This window comes from Sciurus vulgaris (genome assembly GCF_902686455.1).
Source record: "Sciurus vulgaris genome assembly, chromosome: 14".
Taxonomy (NCBI): domain Eukaryota; kingdom Metazoa; phylum Chordata; class Mammalia; order Rodentia; family Sciuridae; genus Sciurus; species Sciurus vulgaris.
Window position 1 is genome coordinate 67,323,886 of NC_136475.1, and position 7,914 is coordinate 67,331,799.

The 7,914-nt window shown below is 36.2% G+C and overlaps 1 protein-coding gene across 14 annotated transcripts in view; it reads right to left on the minus strand.

Moving 5' to 3' along the window:
* Window positions 1-7,630, minus strand: part of ARHGEF33 (Rho guanine nucleotide exchange factor 33) — a 114,407-nt gene extending 106,777 nt beyond the window's left edge. For 10 of the 14 annotated variants that reach the window (XM_079109871.1, XM_079109869.1, XM_079109862.1 and 7 more), the window contains exons 1-2: window positions 7,492-7,630; window positions 2,002-2,074 (exon numbers count right to left, since the gene is read on the minus strand). The gene's annotated coding sequence lies outside the window, so the exon portion shown is untranslated. Of the gene's footprint in view, window positions 1-2,001; window positions 2,075-3,579; window positions 3,717-7,491 lie in introns of all 14 variants that reach the window. The other 4 variants (XM_079109865.1, XM_079109867.1, XM_079109866.1 and 1 more) reach the window with 2 other exon arrangements.
* Window positions 7,631-7,914: the final 284 nt, after the last annotated feature.

Genomic DNA, 7,914 nt, shown 5'->3' on the forward strand with positions numbered 1-7,914 from the left:
TGTGTTTCTGGGGATTTAACTCAGGGCACTCTACCACTGAGCTACAGCCCCAGCCCTTTTCTTTGAGACAGGGCTTCACTAAGTTGCCCAGGCTGACTTCAAACTTAGGCTCCTCCTGCCTGAGCCTCTCAAGTCACTGGGCGTATAGGCATGCACCACTGCACCCAGCTCTTTTAAGAAAAAGTTATCAAGATGCCCCATAACATGATGCAACATAGACAACAAATGCACAGTTTACTCTTTACAACATCTAAGTTTACGAATGCAGAGTTTACTCTTTATAACATCTAAGTAAAAATATAAATGAGTAATGATTAATAAATACTTATCAAGTGAAATATCCCTGAGACTTTATGAAGCCTCTGCCAACTAAGAGATGAGACTAAATTGCAGTCTTAGCTAAGTATACAAGGCTAAGTAAAGCCAAACAGATATGAAACAGCTAGGCTATTATTTGTAAAACTTGCTTTAAATCCTTAATTACAAAAATAATTATAAAAGCAGCAAATCCTCAGTGTAGAAATGTTGAGAATCTGACCCATGCACTCCTCCTTCTTGCTCATTATAGGTAGAAGAGGCAATGAGAAACCAAACCACCCATTTGCTGCTGCAGGAATAGGCAGTGGGGCAGGGGACAGAATCAGGAGTGAGTGATTCACCCTGAGGCTCTGACACTAACTGGACTTGGCATAGGGCTCACCACAGCAAAGGGGCTAATGTGTCACCTAAATTTTGAGTTTTACCTATATAGCTCTTTTAACTTTTAAATAGTTTTGAAACTTTATTATCTAAAAGACTATTATGGACAACTCAGTGTATCCATAAATGCTTTGATTTATAAGGAAAAATTATGTAGATTCATTGTTATCTGATGAAAGGGTTCAGAGATCACATCAGTCTCTCAAAGGTGTTCATAATTACTCTCTCAAAAATAAACATGCACTACTTTTATTTGAGTCTCTACAATAAGATGTCTAATGTTCCCTGAGCAAGCATTTCAGTTATTGGGGATTTTTTTGTTTTTTGTTTTTGTTTTAGAGACAAGGTTAGATCTGTGTTGCCCAGGTTTGGAATTCCTGGGTTCACCCAATCCTCCCACCTCAGCCTCCAGAGTAGCTGGGACTACAGATGCTACCACCATGCCAGCTCAGTTATTGCTTAAAGGTTATTCTAGTAAAGACATACAGTAAATTCAACCTCCTCTATTCATTGATTTTTTAAAAAAGTACACAGGAAAGGTTACAGTGACAACTACGCTAGACAACAGAAAAGATATGGAAGGATTTATACCAAAATACTAATGGTGGTTATTTAGAAAGAGAGATGGAGTTAAGGATGAGATGGACTTTCAAATTTTACTTATACGGTTTTGCCTTAATCAAGTTTGTCTGTTTTACAGTGAGCACTTTTTAGTTCTGAAATGTAAAAATGATGTTTTAAATTATAGAACCTTTTTTCTTAAGTGTGTCAAACATCTAGCTTCTAATCCCATCTCAGGAACCTGGTTAGTTTTGAGATCCTGGAAAAGTGCAACTTTGTAATCTTTTCAAGTTTTCTCAACTGTAAAATGGGCATGAGTTACCTACTCCATAAAGTTATGTGGTAAAGCCCATCTTAAAGTAGGGACTCAGTACATATTAATTCAACTTAAAGTACATGTTGTCTCTCCTAAGACTTTTTTGCAATCCCCAAAGACAACCAAAATAGAAATCAACTAAAACATAGTTCATTCTTGTCCAATGTTGTAAGCATTCATACATGCAGTAAAAGTGTGATGTAACATGACTGGTTTGTAAGATGGCTATCAGCCCTCACTATTAACTAAGGAAATTCCTGTTAACTAAGGAAATCAAATAAACTAATTTGTTTATTTGATGGTTTTTAAACAAAGAAGTTTGCAAAATTCAATAGTTCTGCTTCAAGAATGATCGCTGGTATGAACTAAGATCTCAGTTCTTCTGTGTTCTTACTGGAAACAAGTTCTTTGCAACTTCCACTCACCTCATGCCCTGTCTCCAGCAGGAGACATCACATCATGTTTTTTGAAGTCTCCTTCCAGATTTCTCTAGAGGTTCTGTAAAAAAAAAAATTTCATTGACATGACAACTACTTTACATTTTATACCATCCTTTTGCCATACAATTTTGTAATTAAAAGTTGTTATTACATATGTGATTCATTGTTAAAAATTTCTGATTGTTCAAAAATATGTAAAGTTAAAAAGTAAGTCTTTGTTTTTCTAAGCCTTTTCATTTTTAAGTTGTTTGGTATTGAGTAGGCACAACTATCTCAATATTTGTATCTTTGGAGTGACTAACTAAATTTATATGCATTTGAAAACAGAATTAATTGACATGGCTTATGATGCTTTGCTCAATCAGAAGGGTTCAAAGCAGTTGACCTGACCCTAAAATATTGAAAACCCCAAATATAGAGGGTTTTTTTCTCTAAATACCCCACACTACATTAAATCACCTACTTCAAGTGTCTAGTGAAATGGGTTTGTAATAGGTTTTTCTACAGGGGCTAATTGAGGTGATCTACAATCAAAATTCCCTACAAATCTATTTGGAAAACATTCTGTGATTTTTTTTTTATGTGATTTTTGTTTTTTATTGGCAATATAGCATATCTCAAACCAGCTGTAATTTTACTTTTCATTCTTGGAAGCATCTGGGGGCAGTTTAGCCAACTCACTGAATCTTTCTGGACTTTGCTTTCAAAGGCAGTCTGATTGGCACAGTAATGATAATACCTCAGTGTTGATCTGAGGGTTAAGGGAGATGAGGGCTGGAGAGGAGGACAGGGATAGAAAGAGCGAAGGCTGACTTAGTCACCTTTGTCATTTTGTCAAGTACCCTGTTCTTTAATCTAGGTGAATCTATGCTTATTTCCAACTGGGCTTGTTATTTTTGTTTTGTTTTCTTTAACCACTGAAATTTTTTCTTCAAAGATTGCTTTTGCACCTAAGCTACACTTTATCCTAATGGAATATAAGACGCAAAGGAAAGCCTAATATTTCGGTCTGTCTGAACACTGCTAGCTATCATCCAGTATCTATTGTCCTTTTTTCTTTAGAAACCCTGTTAAAAGAGTATATTTCCCCTTTATTCCTCACAGTTAGGTATAAAATCCAGACTAGATTTCTACCCATGTGATGTTAAGAGAAATAGTGTGGGTGGCCTCTGAAAAATCTCCTTAAAAGTGAGAACACATCTTTACTTCCATTCCATCTTCCTGGTGGCTGAACACCAGTGAGGCAGGTGGAGCCCTAGAATGCTCTTGGACTGGAAGTGATGGCACAAGAGCAAGACAAGAAGAACCTGAGTCCCACATATGACAGAACTACAGATCTGGACTGCTTGCCTCCAAACTTTTGGCTTTGTTTTTGCTTTTCTTTTTAGTGTAAGAGGGGAAAAAAAAAACCTTCTAACTTGTTTAATCTAAGATTATTTTGCCTTTTTCCCCATCATACAGATGAACTCATTCCTTTACTGATATGCTGACCCTTTAAGAAGAGATCCAGAAATAAGCAACTTTCTTAAATTTCCTTTCAGCCTACAGGTGCTTTCTACTTACTAACAAGGACTCCACTCTTCAAAAGCCTCCAGTGTGTCACTTCAGCCCTTTTCACCCCCTTTCCTCCTTTCATTGCCCGTATTTTATTATTCATTCATGTGAGTTCTTCATCTGGGAACTTGGGAAATGGAGCCACTCTATTGAGGGGAAAAAAAGGAAAGTTTGACTGAAATTAAGTTTTTAGCTTTTTATGGGTTTTAGGAAAAATAGTTCATTTGAATTCAATAAATATTAAGCATATACCGAGCAAAAGGCATTGTTCAAGGTGCTGAGAGAAATACAAAGATGATGTTCCTGCTATAAGAAGCTTCCAGTCTAGCAGGAAAGATGAATCACACAGATAACTATAACACATGATTGACTGTGACAAATGAAATAAGAAAGGTATAAAGTGCCTAAAACTTTCAGAGGAGATGAGTTCCAGCTGTGGAGACTCAGAAAAGATTGGAGCTGGGCTTGGCCGGAAATGTTGAAAACAGGATCAGCAAGGGAACATAATACAATACAGTGGATTTAGGGACCCTAGGGAGCCTGGAGGGTGGGGGAGAAGGTAAGTATAGACAAGCAGATTGGGGACAGATGGAGAGTCATAAATATCTTTGGAGCTTGCTCTGTTAGTGGAAAGAATAAAGAGTCACTGAAAGTTTCTAAGCAGTGGAGTAACAAGATGACTCTTGTGGTGCCCGCTGTAGAGGAAAGACCAGCTGCAGAGACCAGCAAGTAGGCCCCATAATAAACCAAGCACAAGATAATTACGGCCTGAATTAGAAAACCTCCTATTAGAAAGGAAAGGAGGGCGCGAACAGAAGCAGCATTTCAAAGGTTACCGTGTGAGCTAAATGGATGCTTTGCCTAAGAAAAAGACTTGGATTGTAACTCTCAGATTCAGAAGTGAAAAATAGGTCCACAAAAGAATTTTCAGTTGGGTGCTGTGGTGCACACACATCTTATCCCAGTGATTCCAAGGTTGAATCAGGGGGACTGTGAGTTTGAAGCCAGCCTTGGCAACTGAGACCCTGTCTCAAATTTTAAAAATTTAGAAAGGGTAGGGCTGGGGAGATAGCTCAGTCGGTAGAGTGCTTGTGTTGCAAGCACAAGTCCCTGAATTCGAGCCCCAGCACCGGGGCTGGGGGAAAAATTTAAAAAGGGGCTGAGGATGTAACTTTGTGGTAGAATGTCCCTGAGTTTAATCCCCAGTACCACCAAAAGAAAAAAAAAAAATCAAATTCCTATAAACTTAGGCTGAATATACCCTCACAATGAACTTGTTGGTCTGCGATAGCAAGGGCCTTAACTTTATTTACCCCGGATGTCAACTGGAGATGCACTAACCCCGCTAGAAGATGGGGAAAGAACATTGAAAAGAATGTCAGTAAAGAGGGGCTGGGGAGATAGCTCAGTTGGTAGAGTTCTCACAAGCACAAGGCCCTGGGTTCAATCCCCAGCACCACAAAAACAAAAAGGAATTTCAATAAAGAAATACATTCAGGGCTTACTAACTTAGTTAGTGGTAGAGCAATTGCCCACAATGTTCAATCCTGGGATATGCATAAAAAGGAACTCCAAAGAAATACAACCTTCTCTCCTTTCCCATTGTTCATCCTTTGCCTACACAGTAAGGTTCTTCTGCTTCTTACAAATAATTTCTTTAACCCATTTCTATACACCATTTCTAACCACCCCACTCACCTACATACTATATAAGAAATCCAGTGAAAATGTAAGAGGAAAAGGCTTTTCAGAGAACATAAGAATTTTCTAATATTTGCCTCTTCATTGCTTACTAAACCAGCATAGCCTCAGAAAAGTGGAAAGGCCTGGCATAGACCCACAAAAAGGGTCTGTATCCTCAAATAGCTCTGAGATAAGTAGGTCCCAAAGACAGATCCCAGACAGCTACTCCCTAATTGTTGGAGAATAAATTCTAGAGATTTCCTCAAATGGATAAATTTGAGCATCTGAACAGCTGCTACTTTCTCTTTTTATTTTTCTGATTACTTTAGAAAGATTTAAACAGGTGTTGATATCTACTAACCCATTTTATCAATAAAGCAGGAACAAACAAAATCTAAACCAAAAACTTACTGATAAGAAAAGCATCCTATGTAATTTTAGCAATCTATGATTTGTTGAGTTCATCTTATTTGGGGCACTGAAAGTGCCTTACAAATAAAATAGCAAGGATTTTTTTTTTTCCTTCAGTGACAACCAAGGTGGTTCCTGGCACTCTCTCCAGAGGTACAAGTGATTAATCAAGTCCTTGGGGACCAACAGCAGTAATGTGATGAATGTTGGTTAAACTGTGTTTCTCTCTTATGCAAATTAAAGGGGATCAGCATTTCAACCCTGTTCCTGAGAGAAGATTATTACAGATTCTTTGATTTTATAAAACTCCAGAAACTAAGAAAAATTTCAAACCACTCATACTGAAGTCCTAAAGTCAAAGTCAAAATAAAACGTTCTTTACCTTGGGGGAAGGGAAGTTTCATGAATTGGTTTCAGGTCACCTGTAAATTTCCTGAAAATGGATGGAAATTTTTGTATGATTTTACTTTTTTTTTTTTTTTTTTTTTTTTTACAGAAAGGGTTGACTGATTTCTGAAGATTCTCAAAACAATCCTTGTCCTCCCCCAAATGTTAAGAACTACTGTCATTAAAGGGAAAGAAGAAAATGAAGGAGGAAGTGAAGTAGAGAAGGAGGGAAGCCTCTGATGAGGATTGAAGTTTACTAGTGACTTTCTATAGTGAGGTACACTTATATGTGGCAAAGAAGAAAGGACGGAGGGGAAACAAAGAGAACAGGAATCTCATCAATACTGGCCCAAATCAAATATATCTATCCATGGCAGTTCACTTCTCCATTAACTTTAGCTTCAAAACATGTCATTTATGTTTGTATTATAAGTTCCTGATACTGTGATCTTCCTCTCAAAAGCCTCTGAGTTTTCAAACAGGCTTAGATTATGTCTTCAGAACCCATAGTATTAATAAAAATGTAGACATTAATTAAATTTGTGGAAACTGCTTAGAATAAGTAAATATGTGGCAAAGCATTTTTTCTCTTGTATAAATTTCTGATCAATTATGTTGAATCCTTCAGAAGTAGCATTTAATGAAATAGGTGTAGTTTTTATGGCTATTTGATTTTGTATGGAAAAAAGCTAATAAAAAGATAAAAGGGTGGTACAAAGACATTTCTATTCATTCAGGACACTGCTATTTCAGCATACAAAACTCATGTAATTCCAATATTAATTTTAACAGAATCTTCTTCTCACTTAAGAATAAAAAGTCCTTAAATGAAACCCAATCCTTCTTATCATGCCCCCAAAACCCTATAAAGTGTTTCACAAATAAATGCCCCTGTGTAATTAATCGGCACACATTTTCAATCAGCATACTTTTTTCCCTCTATATAGAGGAGTGAACTCTAACAGAATTCACTATCCTCTTTCTTTGTTACAAAGGTATAAACCACTCTGCCACCATCCCAGATTTTTTTCATTCTTTAATTATTTTTATTCCCAAAGAGCCATGTATATGTTGGAATTATGCTGCCTTGTAAATCAAGACTCTTGTCATTCTTTCTTTAAGGTTGCTCTGAAAATTTAAAAAAAACCTTTTATTAAATTTGTAAATATGCAGAACAACTTCAATCCCCAAACATTTCATTAATTGACAATATACAAAGAAAGATTAAGACATAAAATAAATATTAAGAAAGGAAATGAATGTTTTACAAATGGTTATAACTTTTGAATAAAAAGTTATTTATTTGCTTAGTTGTCTTAAATACATGTTAGTCTATTTTGAAATTAAATTACAACACCATATGGTAGGGATGGATGGGTTTTCTTATAAAAATATTTTCCCTTTTGATGCCTCTTAAAGTACATAAAAGCACACACTTACCCCATGTTGCTTGCTGTGGTTATAGCATCCTCAGATCAAGACTGATCTGAATTCTGAATTAACTTAAAGGTTATAAAAAGAAGCAGTAGAGAGGTTTGACTTCCCCTGAAACGAGACTGTCATATGCTAACAGGCTTTTAAATGAGGAAAACTAGTGTGTCTTCTAATTATATAAGCTCCAGGTCAAATTCTAGCATGAACTAATCAAATAACTGAACTGCCTCTAGTTTCAAGGAGTAAAAAGAAGGAAACCATTTAACAGGAATGACTTTGGTATCTTAGAAAATGAAAAACTTCTACACTGACAAATTAATAATATAGCAATAAAAGTGAAAGAATAAAAATATATCTTCCTACTTTAAATAATTTGAAGAAAATTATAAGGGAAAATTCAGTTTGTAGCAAAGCAGATGCTTTTCTAAA